A 19433-nucleotide genomic window follows, 5' to 3' on the forward strand; every position below is an offset into this window, starting at 1 on the left:
GACTAAGGGCAGCAGAGCCATCTCACACTGCAAAATGTTGTTATTCAGTTTGTGAGGCCCAGACACAGGGATCTCTGAGAAGACTCAAACTCCATTTTTTCCCATAGTTTTACATAATGGGGTTCTATTCACCACAAAAGCACCTCCTCCTGGCCAGGCATGGTGTAGTGGCTTTCTTCCCATTAGCCGCCCCCACCAATGGCCGCTCCGTCACAGTGGTTGTCTCTCTTCACATCAGCCACAGTGCTCTCCCGTATCGACTCACCCCTCCAGCCAGGTCACTATGTGGTCCCCCTTTCCGAGGTATCAAAGTCTCATTGGACCAGGTGTCCAGATTGCACCTCCACCAGTCCTGCGCTACTTCCCAGGAAGCCTATAACCAGCAGCCTAGGTTTACACAGTCTCACGCCTTGCTCCTATTTCTCTGGGCTTCTTCCTAGGCTTTCCTGCCCTTTTCCCTCCCCACTAACTCCTCTAGGATTCACCCTTCTTCCAGGCCTGATGCTCCTCCTCCCCACTGCTCTGCTCCCAACAAGCGAATGCAGACTCTGCCCCCACAGCCTGCTGCTGCAGCTGCTACAAACTTCCTCTTTTTATATTCCTGACCCAGGTTCTCTGCCAGCGGGGCTTCATCACCAGTTAGTATTTATAAATCCCAGGGCTGTGCCTTCAGGTGCAACTGTGAAAGTTAATTGGCCACTTCTGGGCCTCCTTAACTCCTTCAGGGCTGGCGTGGGGTGAACAACCGTATCACACCTTATTCCCAGTAGACGCTTTCAGTGAGACAGTTCCAGCTCCTTTAGATAGATGGGGTACTTACATCCTCAAACTATAGCGCTCTTTGCCTTATTCTATTCAGGTTAAGCCAGAAGTAGGAGCTTTGTTTGAAAGTTTCCCTGCCTACTCTCCCCTGCTCCCCCGAAAAAATAACCTAAAACTCAAACAGAGCAAATTATAAGGAAACAATAAATAATTACAGGAGTAGCAGCTAAATAAAAAACTCCCCAAGCCTTTAAAGCAGCTATTCAGAAGTTATACTAATAGAAATGTTTAACCATCAAATCAGTCACACCACTCATTATGGAAGTAAGTGGGCATCACTCTTGAAAATGTATGCACTGCCTGATCGTGCATCACTGCAGGTTTGCTTCCATAATCACTAGGTTCAGCTATGCATCATAAGACACCAAAGTGGTGATTTTCCAACTGTTTCGCATCATTTTCATGCCTTTCATGCCGATAAGGTCCCTGCCACCTCTTTGTGCATCTGAACATTGCATCAGGTTAAATGCTCAGAACACACCTGAATTACACCCACTAAAATGAAAGCTGGTGAGTACGAGCTTCAAATACGTGCCTACACGTTAACCATTTTAGATGAATTTGGGGTGTAACACTTCACAGGATCAGATCCTGAGGCTCAGATCCTGCAAAGACTTGGGCACGTGCTTATCTTTATGCACTGAGAGTACGCCCACTGATTTCAATGGGACTGCACAAATGCTTAAAGTTATGTATGTTCATATATATTTAGGACTGGGGCCCAAGTTACTGGCGAATGAGAGTCTAGCGCTGTCCTTTAGCTATGCAATAAACATCAGTGAAGGCTGGATGAATGGACTATTCATCATAATTTGCAGCGTATTAGAAAGTTGCAGCAGATGGGGTGAAGTTTTAAATGACTCCCTCTGGTAATTCCTTGCAAGAATCTTCACTGAAAATTAGGGAAAAGTCAATACCGAATCCAGTGCTGATCCCAAACTTTCTAACGACAAGCAACTTTGTTCACAGGAGAGTCTCAGGAGGCTCTAATCTACCGTGACAACATAGCGCACACAGGAGACTGGAGGCTGAGATGTCCCTATGGATGTTGCCCAAGGCCTGACAATTTTATTTATTTATTTTTAAATAAGAACTGCCCTTGGACCAGCATGAAAACTTGGGGCCTGATTTTCAAACATGCTGAACCATTGGGGGCTGTAATATTTTGGTCTAATTTCAGTTGCTGGGTTTAGCGTGCGGAGGCTGAGTGGTGGGGGTGGCCTATGATATACAGGAGGTCAGACTGGATGATCCCTGGTGGCCCCTTCTGGCTTTAAGATCTATGACCTGCAACTTTTATTGACCATTCCTGGAAAATGCCTTGCTAACCGTTCTCTTTCTTTTACACCAAAGAGGCTCCAATTGACTTCAGTGGAATTTGTGGGTGCTCAGCATCTCAGAAAAAAAAATCAGGCCATTTGGGGTTTTGTTTGGCTGTTTGTTTTTTCATGCTTCCCAATTTTCAATACCTTTGTAGCTGACGTTGCTGTGCAGAGTTAGAATATTGAGACACGGGAGTCTTTTTTGGACCACACTTAAATCCTAGACACTGGCAATGGAGCTGAGTTCAGGACTGGGACTTCGGACTCTGGAGCAACGAATGCCTCTCTGTGTTTGACCCACTGGCATAGGGGCTGGAACTAGGGGTGATGAGGGTGCTGCAGCCCCCCCAGCTTGAAGTGATTTCCGTCATATAAAGGGTTTACAGTTTGGTTCAATGGCTCTCAGCACCCTCACAATACAAATTGTTCCAGCCCCCCTGCCCACTGGGGTCAAAATACCTGATTGTGATCTGTGTGTTCCTGCGATACCAATAAATAATCATCCATCAGTTGGTTCAGTGCATAAGGTTTGAAAACCACAAGCTCTGAGGAGATTTGAGAGACTCAAACAATCCCTTTGCTTTACAGTGTACTCTGCCTCCCTCTCCTGGCATCTTCCAGGTCATTGTATAAATCAGGAGCTCCGATGCAGGAAACTTCAGCTCCTAGCTGATAAGCAGTATTACCGTCAGATCAGGACAACTCTTGGCTTATTGTCTATTTACTGTGTTTGTTCACTGAACTTAGAACAGGCTTTTTATTAGCATTTCCCAGAATCTATGGATAAAACATTGGAACGTTCCAAAGGAAATCCATTCTTTATGGTTATCGTTGGCCCTGATCCTGCGCTGTAACTCACAATGGCAGATCCCTGTGCCCACGTGGATTGGGGCCAAAGGTGTCCCAGAAAGCTAGCTGTGAGGATGTGTCATCTCCTGCACAGTCAGAGAGAGGGGAGCAGATGGCTGAAGAGGCCAAATGCTCCATGCTTAGGAAAAGAACAAGCAATGGTATCAAAGCCTTAGAAAGACCAGGTGGGTGAGGCAATATCTTTTATTAGACCAGTTTCTGTTGGTGAGAGACAAAAGCTTTTGAGCTCACACAGAGTTCTTCTTCAGGTCAAGAGCTCTGTGTAAGCTTGAGAGCTTGTCTCTCACCAACAGAAGCTGGTCCAGTAAAAAATATTACCTCACCCACCTGGTCTTTCTAATATCTGGGGACCAACGAGACGACGACAACACAGGAATCCAAGCCTGGCAGAGGTTTGGCTTTCTACCACTTACTTGGGGATCTTCTAGCCAAAGGGTGGGTGGAAATTGCCCTCTTCAATTATTTGTTTATTTTGATTTATTGCAACATGTAGCAAAAGAAAAAGCCCCTATCCTAAGCCAAGATTTCAAACCCATGAACAGCAGTAAAAACAACAGCTGCTCCACAACTCCAAGCCAAATATTAGCAACCAGCATAAAAATTAAGCATAACAAAACCACCCCTCTCCCGACACACAAACGGCTCCCTATCATCCCCCCCAACCCCAAAATACTGGGGAAACCATCCTGGCATCCCCTGACGGTCACCATATTCAGACTATTGGGGGGGGTGTCTTCATTCTTAAACTGCAGGTGACTCCTGGATAATGCATAGCACGTAGCTCCCTCACCTTCCCACGGGGCAGGCTTCCAGCTTGAGTATCTCCACTGATCACAACTGCAACAATGTGTGTTGGCAAGTGCCAGACCAGGTGGGGATTTATAGGTCAACACCAACACTTCCAATACAACCCAGAAATTAATAGGCAGCCAGCACATTATCCTCTTTTCCTTTATGCCCTCCCCCTAAGAGATTAAGGAATTGACTATCTTGATTCCTTATATTTCCAGGAGACCAGTGTGGGGGAGGGATAGCTCAGTGGTTTGAGCATTGGCCTGCTAAACCCAGGGTTGTGAGCTCAATCCTTGAGAGGGCCATTTAGTCACCTAGGGCAAAATCAGTACTTGGTCCTCCTAGTGAAGGCAGGGGGCTGGACTCAATGACCTTTCAGGGTCCCTTCCAGCTCTATGAGATAGGTATATCACCATATATTTATTTAAAGTGTCCCTGTGGGTTCCTAGCCATGGGAAGGGGAACATACAGCCTTCCCCATAGATTTTCTTTCCAGCATACTCCCCAACCTCCTTTCCTGCATTACTTTTAGCTGAGTGGGATTAGGTCCCATATACTTATGACTTTACTAGCTGTCATCAGGCAGTCTGTTTGCAGGGGAGGGGCATAGTTTCCTTAGAGCAGAACCAAATAAATAGCTGGGGGGCTTAATCGTCCCAAAATGGTGCTTGAGAAACCTGGATTTAAAAGGCTACCAAGTGATTTAAGAGCTACCTTGACGGGAACAGCAATGGGAAAATCCCCTATATACTTACAAAGTAGAGAGCAAGGAGCTGCAAACTTCACTATTCCGTTGCTTGTTTTCATATTGAGCACTATAGACCCCAAGGCAGCTGGGGCTTTCTTTGCAATTTAAAGAGCTGGCTACAGAGGCGGAGTTTGCTAGGGATAGTGCTTAAATAGTCATAATGTTAAAAGACATAAACTTGTGATAGGATGGTGCTGCTGTGATATATCACAGGCCTGATACTTGAAACATATGCACAACTATGGACATGAAAACACTCCCATTGAAGTCAATGGGACTGCTCATATGCATAAAGTTACATTCATCTTTAAGTATTGGCAAGATTGAGGCTGCAGGATCAGATCTCTGAGTATGGCTGGAATTTGGTAACAAGGGGCTTTAGCCCCCTGAGAGTCACAGTTTGGTTTAAAATTTTCTTATTGGCATAGTCCCAATAAAAGTGGTCAACATTTTCTCAATTTTCAGCTTTTGATTAATTTTTTGTTGTTGAAACTTTGATTTTCAATAGGAAAGAGCCCCCTGAAAATGTTTGCTATGTTTTTATTTTTTTGACCACTCAATTCTGAGCAAGGCCCATTTACTTGTATTGTCTATATTGATGGTTTGTGTTTTGTTAATTAAGTTAAAATAAAAATCTGTACAGTGTTTGGAAAATTTCCTCACGCATGCAGTACTATTTCTTAAAGGGTCTGCTTGTGGTGGAAGTGTTTGCAGGAACAGGGCCCAATGCAATGAACTGTAAATGGTAAATTGTTATTGTAATGCATTGTAAATTATTAAATCATAATCTACAGTTCGCCATTTACTTTTGAGATAAGAATTCAATATCTGTGAGTATTTGTACCAATAAAGCGTAAATGTTCATAGAAAACCAATGCAAAAGTGTCTCTGTGCTGCCAACTTGTGCAATTTTCTTGAGTCTTATGATATCTGGGGGTTTTTTACGCCTTCAGTGATGTGTTTACAGGAGAATCTCAGTTTTCACTTTAAAAAAGCAAGCTTCTAACCATTATGGTTGCAGAGAAAAAGCTTGAAAATGTGAACCCAAATTTCATTATTTTTTAACTCTTGTGATTTTTTGGATGCCCGGCTCACGCTCTTTGCATGTTTGCGGCTCGCAATACTGTTGTGAATGCTGTCAGGCTCAAACTCACAGCCAATTTTTCTATTGCTTGCTCTGTTGCCAAACCAGCATCCAGGTGCACATTCAAAAAATAGCACTTGGATGACAAGAGGTCTCTGACCCCAATCGTGCAATGGGATCCATGCAAATATGCACCCATGTTGCACAAGTGAGCATTAGAGCTGCAGTCCAATTTGAGAGAGAGCTTTACATTCCATTGGGACCTTCTGTACTATAGCTACAGAATATTTTAATCGAGAAAAGTTTCTCTACCTACGCACCTTTGAAACTCAGAGAATCTCTTTAGCTTGTCCCTTTTTTAGTAATGTATGGACTGATCTGACTCCCATTGAAGTCGATGGAAAGATTCCTATTATTTACAAGGGGAGTTGAATCAAGCCCTTACTCCTATAGCATTTATTCATATGTTTATAAAAGAGATTAATCAAAGCAAACTTCCCTTTCTTGTGTGCTTGAGAAAGAGAGATGAAAGCCTTGGAGGCTAGCGGGCCTCAGTAAATACATGGTAACAGATCAGAATTCAAATGAGTATGCTAAGGGTACGTCTACACAGCCTACAGCAGTGAGCCTTCAAGCCCAGATCAACGGACTCGGGCTTGCTCGGCTTGCTCTCCACGCTAAAATCAGCTGTGTAGATATTGAAGTTCAGGCTGGAGCTTAGTCCCTGAAGCCTAGGGAGGCTGTCAGCCTGGGCTCCCAGTCTCGCTGCTGTGGGCTGACGCTGGCTGTGTACTACGGGCTACTTCCTTCTGGGATCCCCTTGCAAAATTAAATCACTGCATGATTATTAATCTGTTTGGCCACTAGGGGTCAGTATCATAGCACATGAGGCTGAAAAGGCATTTATACTGCAAGGATATTTTAGAAAGAAAGAAAAGAAGTAGAATTGCTCAAGTCATTGATATTGGCCATAGTTAGTGCTTAATTTGTGCCAGGGCTTACCAAGGCTGAGCCCCGGCACCTCTAGGCTTGGCAGTTCATAGCCTCGGCATCTCTGAGTTGCTGCATCAGTTATGAATGTACAAAAATTGCTTGAGCCCCGGCACCAATTTCATTACAAATTAAGCACTGGCCATAGTCCTATAAGGATTCATGGGGAATGCCATACCAGAGACAATGGCTGTTTTTTCAAACCCAAAGCGGAGGGAAAATTGGTCATTTAATAAAAATACCCTTGCTGTAAGTATGGCAAGGCATATAGCATTAAACACACTATGTTAGCTATCATTAACACAGCAGACACGGTGAAACAGACCTCTAAGCAGTGTGTTAATAAAAGGCCCAGCAGAGATTCAAACCTTCTTAACGTCTGCTGTCAGGAATGTTGCTCCCCAGGCGACATTTAAAAAGCGTACTCTTGTGACATGCCTGCCACCTCCCCATCTGCACATGCTTGGACACAGCCATTCAGACATCTCCAGCGCAAAAACTCCCATTGGCTTCTCCAGTTCCCAACTCACACCCACTAGAACACTCCTTTCCCACAGTGGTTTCTCGTTGCACCTGAATAGCTACCCAAGTGATCGGTAACAAATCTCAATACTGGTAAAAACTACGTGTCAGAAACCTCAGGGATTAGCCCTATCGGTTCTTTTTAGATCTGATAAATCCCTTGTATTTACTATGGACCAAAGCTTCCAATGGAAATTTGCTTGAATAAGAACAAAGTAAAACCTGAGCTATGGAGCTTTCCCTGTGTCGGCACCGGCTCCAGACAGAGATTGTCTCTCCCTGTTTAGAGGCTTCGGTAAAGAGTGATGCAGCAGAAGCCATGTGCAGTGCACAACCTCAAGCTTTATTAGCCCTGGAAACCCAGGAATCCATGCTACCTATTCTTGAGCACCACTGATTGGCACTTTAGCTAATCATTTACATATACACAGACATAGAGCACTCTCAGAACAAGGGGTGGATAGACTTTGTGCTGGTTCCCTATACAAGGGTGAATTTCACCTTTTATAAAAAGGATCTTATTTGCAAATGATTGGAGAACCGTTCTCTCTTTTGATTCTATGATTAACTCTGGCCGCTCTGAACAAGACCCCTGAGCTGGAAGCCAGTGGAGCAGGCTGGCCTGGGTTTTCCTGCCTCTTCCCCAGACTACGAAGGCAGAGGGAAAACGATCAAGAACTACAAGTGTTAAAGGCTGGAAGAGAAACTCCGAGATCATTGGACTTTGAGTTCCTTGTTTGTGGACTTTTCTGTTAACCACGAAAGGGGATAGACTGAGCAGTACCTTAGACGGAGGGCTAGGCCACATAAGACAACAGGCTGTCTTGAAGCCAGAAGGTTGGTGAAGGCATTAGACTGAAAGGACCCCTGCAGCCTGGACACAAAGAGGTGCTTCAGAGGCAAGAGTGTGCTCTTACAGGGCCTGACTCATGATGTTTGAATGCACGGGAAGGGCGATAGTGAAGTCACTTGCTAGTATATGTCAGTTCTCAATAGTCAACTCTCCAAGGGATCAGCATCCTCGGAGAACAGCTGAATAGTAACGTATCCAACAAAGCTGTTAACAACTGATGGCAAAAGCCCCTCCAAACTTGGCGGTCTCCATCCAGTCCTTCATTGTCAAGTGTCCACATCACAGCTGATACTAACTGGCATCTTAGCAGAGAGGGCAGGGTGAATGAGCCATGGACATGAACCTTCTTACAATTTGGTCCCTCCTGAAAAGATTTGAAGCAAATGGGGGAAGTAGCATGAGGGAAGCTTTCAGTAGCACTGCCCAAGCTTTACCTGTTCTGTGCATAAAAGATGAAATTCATCTCTGTACAGAGGAGCCAGCAAAAAGCCCACGCACCACTTAAGTCCAACTTAAGTGCAACTTTGAGGGCTTAAGTGGGACATAGACCCTCTGCCCAGCAGTGAATTTTACTGAGAGGGAGAAAGTCAGGCACCAGAGCTGTCAATCTAGCCTTTCACCCTCTTGCAATTTACATAATTATTTTTTATTATTTGTATTGCAGGTGCACCTGGAGGCCCCATTGGAGAATCAGAGCCCTGTTGTGCTAGGAGCAGTACATACATAATAATAAGACAGCGTCAGCCCCAAGGATCGAACAATCTATCCAAAAAGTCAATATCAGATGATTGGAATGTCTGTAATGAGAGTTTGGGGGGGCTGCAGAGGAGATCTGCACATAAAGGACAATGCTAAATGTTGAAGCCTACATGGGGGCACTGTTTAACATAACCATATTGTTGATGTTATTACATGGATGGGGAACCCTATGAAAACCTCCCAGAAATAAAATCAATGTCATGACTTGGAACCCAGCCTCAGCACAACAGGCAATGAAGCCCCCTGGGTAGCATACTGCAAAAGCAGATACAGTAGTGATATGCACGAATTACGTGATTAATGAGGGGTCTCCGGCAATTTGTTCCAAGATCAACGTCTTAAGCCACATAACAGGGAGCTGTTATTTCAAGAGGAAATAAAGCTGCTGTCAGAGTTTTACGCATAACTATCCACACTGTGCCATATGATAGAGTGCCGTGGAGTAACTGAAGGCAGGCAAAGTAAAGGCACAAATTGATACCGGCTTTATGGCCATGCTTAGTTGTGTGCATCCCTTAAAAGGAGACTGCATGGTCCAGGCAGAGACGGCAGAATCAGAGGAGGGCCACTGGTACAGCCCTTCTTGGTATGATGTGTCAGGAATCAGGGCTGGCAACAGAGCCAGTTTCTGGGCAACCTAATGAGTGCATCCATCTGGCCTCTAGCAGGCTGCCTGATTGGCTATACCTCCTGATTAGTTGGAAGAGGCAACAGACCAGCTATTAAGTTCAGCAGCTGCTCAAAGCTTTCTCCCAGGTCTGTGGTAGCTCCTGCTCTCGCATTGGTCCCAGTCCTGGTCCTGGTCACCCAGCTCTGACCCTCGGCTCCAATTCCTGTATTTTGACTCCAGCTCTGACATCTGACTCTGGTTCTGACCCTCAGCTCTGATTCCTGGTTACCAACTCCTGCTCCAACCCCTAGGCCTGACTCCTGCTCCAATCATTAGCCTCGTCCCAGTCCCCGACACCTGCACAGTGAAGGCAGAGACTGCAGAATCAAAGGATGGCCACCTGTACTGCACTTCTTGGTCTGATGACCTTCAACGCATGAACCTCAGTTTAGCTGGTGACCGAATGCTCCCAATGTTCCAGGTGCAACCGAGGGAAAGAAGGGAGTGTAGTGGTGAAGGAGCACTGGTATACAGGAATGGTTCATGCAGTGCTGCTCCTAATACATTGAAGGAGTTTGCAATATACATTATTGGCACACCTGGGATTCCAGCTCCAGAATTCCTGGCTTCCAGTTCAGTGCTCAGTCTCTTGGCCAGGTCTACACTACCGCGGTAGTTCGACGGCTGGCAATCGAAGTTCCGGGTTCGATTTATCGCGTCTGGTCTGGACGCGATAAATCGATCCGGGAAGCGCTCGCCGTCGACTGCAGTACTCCAGCTCGGCGAGAGGAGTACCGCGGAGTCGACGGGAGCCTGCCTGCCGCCACGGCCGGCTCTGGCTTTTTTGCCGCCCCAGGCAAAAAAGCCTCTGGCCGCCCCCCCCCCCCCCGCGGGGGGGGGGGGGGCGGAGCACGGGGGGGGGCGGCGAGCCCCGGCGGGGGCTCCGCTCTCCCGCCGGGGGGAAGGCGGCCGGAGCCCCGGGGCGAGGGTGGCGAGCCCCGGTGGGGGCTCGCCGCCCTGCCCCCGGCACTCTGGCCGCCGGGGGGGGGGGGGCGGGCAGGGCGCGGGGGGGGGGGAGGGCGGCGAGCCCCGGCGGGGGCTCCGCTCTCCCCCCGGCGGCCGGGGACAGGGCGCCGGAGGGGAGGGCGTCCGGAGCCCTGGGAGGAGGGCGGCGAGCCCCGGCGGGGGCAGGGCGGCGAGCCCCGGCGGGGGCTCGGCTCTCCCCCCGGCGGCCAGAGCGCCGGGGGCAGGGTGGCGAGAGGGCGGCGAGCCCCGGCTGGGGCTTGGCTCTCCCCCGGCGGCCAGAGCGCCGGGGGGAGGGCGGCGAGCCCGGCTGTGGCCCCGCTCTCCCCGGCGGCCTGAGCGCCGCCCCCCTCCAGGTGCCGCCCCAAGCACCAGCTTGGTTGCCTGGTGCCTGGAGCCGGCCCTGCCTGCCGCGTGTGGACCGTGTCTGAACCGCGGTAAGTTCGAACTAAGGTATGTCGACTTCAGCTACATTATTCACGTAGCTGAAGTTGCGTACCTTAGTTCGAATTTGGGGGTTAGTGTAGACCAGGCCTTAGACTACCCCGGCTTTTCTTTCATATCTCCCAACCTCCTAAGGACTGCATCATTTAGATCACAGTGAAAGCTGTGCCTTAGCTGGTTGCAGGTTAATGGGTACTTTCTGTGTCACGTCTTATTTGAGGAGTGATCATTCAGCAATACCTTTAGGCATAGATTGCCACTATATTAATTGTCAGAAATCCAATGATCTTCTGGGTTTAGCAATTTGACTTCCTTCTCAAAAGTACCCGGCCATTGTCCCAATGCCTTTTCCTTCTACCTGGAAGATGATCTGAGTTTGGAATAGCCGTGCAGCATCAGCAGAAAGCAAAGCTTTCCAGAGAAATAGGGCAAAAGCACAGTAGGGACCCAAACCAAATCCCCAGCTCAGTGTCACATTCCCTGGAGTTTCTTCTGCTGCGGCAATGTGATGCAATTGAAATGCATCACCATGCACAGCGCGATTTACTAAAAGAAAATGGCTCATTCATGTTTATAGTTTGCCACTCTAATCGTACCCGTGCACTCCGCTCATTACTGCAGGGTCATAAAAATATGGTGCCTGTTTTCAATTTCAAGGAATCATCATTTGCTTAGACTTTGATGTTCACTAATATTAATTGGCAAAATTAAATCATTCCATCAGGAATGGAGATAAGCGATTCCCATAATTTAGTCAGGAGCAAACCAACTGGTTAGCAGTTTGTGCACAGATGTTGCAACAATGGGGGTCTTTCTGGCGAGACCACTGAGAACGTTTTATAATATTTAATTCACACACAGGAAAACATCGGAAGCCTTCCTGTGAAATACCCACCTGACGTGACTTATTTGATCTTGAAAAAGCCATTGTGCAGATCAAAAAACACATGGGCAGGTGGGTTAGAAATAAAATGGCATGAAATGTTATAAAGCCTTTTATCCTAAAGCGGTTTACAAACCACGTCTCTGTGACATAGGACACGCTGCTGAAAAGCAGACACCGCTGGGGTGGAACAGGGCAGCCATATAAAATTACACAGAAACACCATGCAGCAGTTTAGTAGGGGAAGGGAAAAACAGCATCTCCATTTGAAATGGCAAGGACAGCTTTAGACTGGCACAACTGAGCCTGGACAGAGGATAACGCTTTTATCCTTAAACTGTCTGGGTTAGGACTGTGACTGTGCCCTGCTGGGCAGGATTTTCGTAAGTGTTAAATTGGCTTTAGAGAAGATGGAGAAATTTGAGGGGCATCTCTGAGTCCTGCCCAGGTACTTTCCCCCCAACTGTTAGACAGCAGCATGCAGAGAAATCACTGCAGACCTTTTCCAGTACAATACACTGACCATACCCTGCTAAGTCACCAGCAACCTCTGGGTATCATTGACTCTGGATTTACCTAAGTCATCCGCAACATAAAAGGAGACAAAGCACAGATTTATTACTGCAGCCTTCCAGGTTGCAATGTGCAGACGTTATAAAACAGATGTTCTTTGGGCATGGAAGAGCAGCAGAGAAAGAGTGCCTACAGCTGCAGCTTACTCAACTAGCTCAGCAAAGGGCAAACATGGAGGGCACTTTCACATTCCCTAGGGATTTGAATGATGTGCAGTGTGTGACTGACATCGAAGGAGGTCACATCCCTTTATGCTGGGCAGCTCAGTGGAGGGGGAAGGTGTTGCGGCATCAGAAGAAATGTGTCCGACCGAAACTGCGCCTTTGCAAAGTTACCATTAACAGCTGATGTAAATTGCTGCACAGAGAGGGGGCCATTTTCATTGCACAAGTAGTATTGGTCCTACACAATCCAGCAACTATGCTGCTATGCTTGAGTGCCATCTGCTGGCACTATATTTATTAACTATTTACAGCTCTATATAGACCTCTCTTGTAACTATTAGTGGGCCAGATCTGGGCCCCCACTGTGGCCAATTTGTGGCACAAAGCAATGGTAAAGGCGGCTGAAGTGGGTTCCTGAGGATTCCCACAGCACGAGGGAAGCCCAGGTGGTGTAGCACTCATACAGTGTGCTCTTTTGCTAGCCCCCAGTGCAGGGGGCATGCCCAAGGTATTGCTATGTCTAGTCAGTCCTCCAGCTGCTGGTACCAGTACAAAAGGCCCAGCATGCTTCTGCAAGGAGCACCGCATCCATACTATCATCTGAAATGAGAATTTGTCTTCACCGTAAGCCTAGATTTCCACTCCTCACTTGTACCCCCACCATCTAGATTCCCAGTTAGGGAAATATATTTCTGACCCTTTCTTCCTTTTGCCACCACTCTCCTTCAAGCACAATCTGTCATCCACAGGAACACACCTAATATTTGCTCATTTGTAAAAAAATGATCTCTGCTGTAAGAGATCCCTGACCAACGACTTTAGCTATGCATCACAATTGCCTGGTGTTTAACTCAAAAAGACCTCTGATGGATAACAAACCCTTCTGTTTTCTAGGCCCCATTTCACTTGCTATGCTGAATGTTACATTTATCAATATGCAGGACTTCTCATACACTTCACTGCTGGGTTTTTTAAGCTACTAGTTAATAGTTGTCTTCCAACTGAAGACAGGGCAGACCAGCATATAGTGAAAATCTGTGGCCATCTGTGGCACACCATGGTCATTTGGAATTTCCTGCTGATAGTAAGAATAGAACACAGATCATTCAGATTCAGAACACAGTTAAAGGAGAATCTCTGATATGAGTATGTGGCCTATGTCACACGAGAAGTTTTAATTCCAGCCAGTCGCTTCTGATCTGACAGAGAGCAGAGCTAGATAAAAATGAAGGGAAACGTAAGTTTCTTTTTAACTTTATAAACAGGTTTGATTCATACTGTGGTTTAGATGAAGGCTCATGACGTTCTTCATTTTTGTTTCCTGCCCCACTTAACCTATTCAACCATCCCAAGGCTGGAGACATTTTTTCCCTCTCTTCCTTTGGTCCAGGTCACCCAGTAGCATGTCACCTGTTGGGCCCACCTTAGTTTACTGCCATCATGGAAAGTCGTCACTGTGTGCTCTGATATTCTAGGGTTGGTGCCGGATACAACTGGCCCAACCCTTCCTCCACCCAAAACTTCAGCCTTGAAAAATATTTGGTTCAATTTCTATCAAAGTATTTGCATTTTCTTCCATGTCAATAAATGCTTTTGGCTTTGGTACAAATTGTACCTTTCTCTGACAACCACCACAATTCCACTCAACACCCCCCTGCTGCGAGCCCCTGGATACCATAGGATATGTATGCAGCATCCATTACTACATTGTCAGGAGCTCATCAAAACTTCATTCCAATTCTGGAACTTCTGAGGCTCGACACACCACTAGGACATAAACTCAGAGGATACATCCATCAGAAAGATAAAACTTGAAAGGGCAGCAGAATTTAGTAAAAATCTGCCATTAAACTTCAGTGAAATAAGGATGAGGCTCTAATTTTGCATTGTTGTAATAAACAATTTACTACCCTGGTTTCCTCAGGAGCTACCCAACAGCTCAACAACTCCCCGAAACATACACTGAGCACCCACCTGACACCCAGAGGGATCAAAACCTCATGGATCATTGAATACATCTCTCCACACTTTGCTTGATATCGCTCTTGCTTCAGATTTTCATGAAACTAACAAGCCAGCTTGTGGATAAATGTAGCCTTAGCAGCCACAGGCAAATTAGCAAGACTGCTGCAATCAGCTTTTGAAACCAAGCCCATTTATTGTATACACCAGGGGTAGGCAACCTATGGCACGCGTGCCAAAGGCAGCACGCGAGCTGATTTTCAGTGGCACTCACACTGCCCGGGTCCTGGCCACCGGTCCGGGGGGGCTCTGCATTTTAATTTAATTATAAATGAAGCTTCTTAAACATTTTAAAAACCTTATTTACTTTACATACAACAATAGTTTAGTTCTATATTATAGACTTATAGAAAGAGACCTTCTAAAAACGTTAAAATGTATGACTGGCACGCAAAACCTTAAATCAGAGTGAATAAATGAAGACTCGGCACACCACTGCTGAAAGGTTGCCAACCCCTGGTATACACACACTCACAAGTCATGTTTTCATGAGAGATCAAATGAAACAACTTATCATGAAAGATTATTAACTGAGAAATGTGCATAGGAAACCCAATGCATTCAGTACCAAAGAGTACTTTTCCAGTCATGTGATCTTTCCCAAACTGATCCAAGCCAATTTTTTGCTGACTTTACTAATTGTTACTAAGAGGAGCTGTCACAAAACGTTTGCTCAAATACTCTTGCAGACTGAACTTGAGCCAGTTTTAACAATGTTGTACCTAGGGAGACAAAACGATCAGTAGCTTCACATTTGGTGACTTTCACCCCTGTGCAGAAAGGATCTATGTGCCACTTAAGTCCCACTCAAACCAGGGCTTAAATGGGGTTCCAACAGTGTAGAATCCTTGTGCATACGAATTCCACACTTTATGCACAGCTGGCTTGTCTACAGTGCAAACTGACTATAGCTGTGGGCTGCAAGTTGTTATAGGAGGCATGTTTTCCAACCAAAATGGGAAACATTTCAACTGTTTTGTCATTAAAACAACAACAACACACAACATAACACACGGGGGGAGGGGAGAGAAACCTGTCCCACAGTGTATTTGTGAAGTATTCACAAATAGCCCATTTTTTTCTCTCAGGCTTGGTCTACACTTACCCCCCAAGTCGAAGTAAGGTACACAAATTCAGCTACGTGAATAACGTAGCTGAATTCGACATACCTTACTTCGAACTTACCGCGGTTCAGACGCGGTCCACACGCGGCAGGCAGGCTCCCCTGTCGACTTCGCGGTACTCCTCTCGTCTAGCTGGAGTACCGCAGTCGACGGGGATCACTTCCTGGTTCGATTTATCGCGTCCACACCAGACGCGATAAATCGAACTCGGAACTTCGAGCCGCAGCCGTCGAACTACCCGGTAAGTGTAGACTAGCCCTCACTCAGAAATGGATTTTTTTTTTTTTAAGCAAAAGTGGATTGGCAAAGAAAACACATGAAGATTTCAGAGATATTTTGGTCATGTTGATGGAAATGAAAAACTCCAAGGGTGCAAAATAGCGACTATTTCAAGATAGCAAAAAATTGTCACCACTTTTGCATTCTGTTCTCATTGCAATTCCTGGTCAAGTCCCCGGTTGCAGAGTTCCCCCAGTTTCTTATGGCCCTAATCCTTTTGATGAGCTCCAGGCAGGCACAGAGGCCTGCCAAATGTGAAGTTTGTTGCCAGGACTCAGCCATGGTTAGGGGAATCTTTCCCTGGCATAATTACCATGGAAACTCTCAGTTGGTGAATGTATAGTTGATGACATGTGACCTTAGGCATGTGATTCTATGTCTTAGTTCCCCATCTGTACAATGGAGATAATAGCGCTTCCCTATCTCACAAGGATGTTGTGTGGATAAATACAGTAAACACTGTGAAGTGCTCAAATACGGTGATGATAGGGGCCATTAAAGTACCTTATATAAATAGGTAAATGTTCGCTTACAGCGACCCCATTGTTGGAAATGCAGAAAGGCGAACCCACGGAAAGCTGTGTGATGTTTCCCACTGCAGGCACTACGTGTCTGTGATGCCGCTTGTGCATCTGAAGAGGGTAAGTCCCAATAACAGAACATCCTACTTAAAAAGGGTTTCACTCGACTCCCACCCCGGTGCGTGCAGAACTCCGTTAGGGGTAATGGGCTCTAAGCCTGGAATTTGAGAGGAAATAGGATACTGCTTTAGTATGGGGCAGACCACTTAGTAAACCTGTATGGGAGGCAAATCTATTTCCGTCCCTTCCCTGTTCCTTGTGGCTGCCTCTCCTGTGGCTGCCATACTGCAGTCTGGTCTGGCAGCAATTAATTCACATGACTGCAAACTAGATTTACAGCTGCATAAAAACAACAGAGAGCGACACTGTAATGATTTGATACTCCCTCAGCTCTGCAGTTGTATCCCCACTCGTTTTAGGGCCATTGTCTTAGAACGCTACAATAATTTTAAACTAGGGTTGGCCCATTCTCATCGCTTACCATGTGGCTCCTGCGTCCTCCGGGCCACTAATGGGGTCAGCCTCATCCACCTCCTTACCAGCTCGTAACCCAAATCTTTTCCCACCTTCTTCCATGCTGCTCCTCACACACAGAACATCCTCCCTGAACTGATTTGGAAAGCTACTCTCCTACCCTGTTTATGGCCCACCTCTGATGCTATGCTGGGGCCTCTAGGCATGGCGATGACGTATATATTAAATAATGTCTCTTGCCTTTTAGACGAGATCCATCCCAGGAAAGCCAGGAGAACAGACTTCTGTTTTATCTCATTGCAGGTCATTTCACTCAGCTAGGGCTAGATTTTCAAAAGGGCTCCTCCCACTGGCTGCACACTGAGCTATTTCAAGAAATCTGTCCCTTACTGACGAGTGTAGATCAATTGTACCCACCTCAGAGGTGAGTAATGCGGCTTGGATGTAAACCCCTCTGCCAGTCGGGTCCATTGTGCACAGATATTTTTCATGGTAGCTTAGGGCATCGCCATCTTTCAGTTACAGCTGGGTTCTCATCCCGGTTCCCCCCACCCTCCACTGACCTGCTCTGTGAACTCAGCCACGCCATTTCACTGCTGTGCCTTTGTTTCCCTGCCCTTTGTCTTGGCTATTAAAAACTGTGAGATCCAAAGGGGAGGGACCGTTTCTAACTATGGGTCTGTACAGCACCTAGCACAAGACACCCAATATCTGCTGGAACCTCTGATCACCAATGCAATGCAAATAATAACAGCGCCAAGAAATCAAGGGGCGGGGGGAGGGGTTGGTTTTGCAAAAGCAAAGCGTCATTAGCTACCCTTAGGTTGTAATGATGAAAAAGCAGAAATACCACCTGAAAATGTAATTCTATGTGAATGTGAAATCTTTCCTTCTGTAACGAAGGAAAGATTTCACATTCACATAGAGGTTGGGGGGGACTCAACCATACCCACCACTGCAGTGCTAAGAGATCCATTCCAGGAAAGCCAGGAGAACAGACTTCTGTTTTATCTCATTGCAGGTCATTTCACTCAGCTAGGGCTAGATTTTTAAAAGGGCTCTGCCCACTGGCTGCACACGGAGTGCTGAGCTATTTCGAGAAATCTGTCCTTTATTGATGGGTGTAGATCAATTGTACCCACCTCAGAGGTGAGTAATGCAGCTTGGATGCAAACCCATTACATCATTGCCTTTCCCCTCTTTATATTTCAGAGAGACTCCAAGCACCATAGTGCAGCCCTCAATGAACAACACAGACGAATGCCATTAGTCTTCACCTAGTTGGAAAAAGGTGACATTTATCCATCGGCCCCACTTCAACTTTGAGTTAAAGGTGTGGAAAGTCACCGCACAGTGGATAATTAAACCCAGCAAGAACACAAAAGGGATTAAAAAAATAAAACAAAACAGAGGAAAGATATTGTCAGTAAAGCGTCATCATCTCCTTAGCACTGTTCTGAAATCTCGCCACTTTCCGTCAGCATCCTGTTAAACAGAGAGGCTTCTTCATAAATTCTTCGTCATTTGCATGATGCATTCCTTCGATCACAGCTGCCATCAGTAAAGTCCTCCTAACCCAGTCCTTGGTCCTAAGTAATTTATTAGAAGTAGCAAGCGTCCCGCATGGAAATGTAATGAGCTGTAGATAAGCATTGATTTGTGGTTCTGCTTAAAAGGAAACAACAGAAACAAACAATGTAAAAAACCACCCTGCTCGGCTTAGCGGTGGTTCTGTTCCTTTATTAAACAATCTGTCAACATGATATTTTTTAATCCTGCTTTTTAGAGTCAGATTCTGAAGCCCTTGCCCAGAATGGGGAGGCCTTACTTGCAGAAGTAGTGCAACTGACTTCAGCACAAGACCTCCACAATCTGGTCAACAATGGACCATGAAGAAGCGGATAATGAAACTGTTGGGAAAAACATTGGAAATGTTCATGAACGACCCCACCGTCTCCAAAAATTGGTGATTTTCAGCTTAGTCAACAGTATCACCACTGCCAGCCTTCTGCCAGTCTGTCTCCGAAGATGCACAGGACTGAATGGGCCAAGGAGCCGGGACTACCTTCTCAGCCTTAGAGATGGCCACTTCAGAACAGCCGGTATCAAGCAGAGTATCAAGCCGGTATCAAGCGGAGTATCAAGCCGGGATCAAGCGGAGTGCCCCAGGGGTCGGTCCTGGGGCCGGTTTTGTTCAACATCTTTATTAACGATCTGGATGATAGGATTAATTGCACCCTCAGCAAGTTCGCAGATGACAGGGAGCGGTAGATACGCTACAGGGTAGGGATAGGGTCCAGAGTGACCTAGACAAATTGGAGGATTGGGCCAAAAGAAATCTGATAAGGTTCAACAAGGACAAGTGCAGAGTTCTGCACTTAGGAAGGAAGAATCCTATGCACCGCTACAGGCTGGGGACCAACTGGCTAAGCAGCAGTTCTACAGAAAAGGACCTGGGGATTACAGTGGATGAGAAGCTGGATATGAGTCAGCA

At 46.4% G+C, this 19433-nt stretch overlaps 1 protein-coding gene across 1 annotated transcript in view; it reads right to left on the bottom strand.

The window, feature by feature from the left end:
- KAZN (kazrin, periplakin interacting protein) overlaps nt 1–19433 on the bottom strand; it is a 747507-nt gene that overhangs the window by 719290 nt on the left and 8784 nt on the right. The gene's annotated exons all lie outside the window — the stretch shown is intronic.

This window comes from Emys orbicularis, chromosome 22 (assembly GCF_028017835.1).
Source record: "Emys orbicularis isolate rEmyOrb1 chromosome 22, rEmyOrb1.hap1, whole genome shotgun sequence".
Taxonomy (NCBI): Eukaryota; Metazoa; Chordata; order Testudines; family Emydidae; genus Emys; species Emys orbicularis.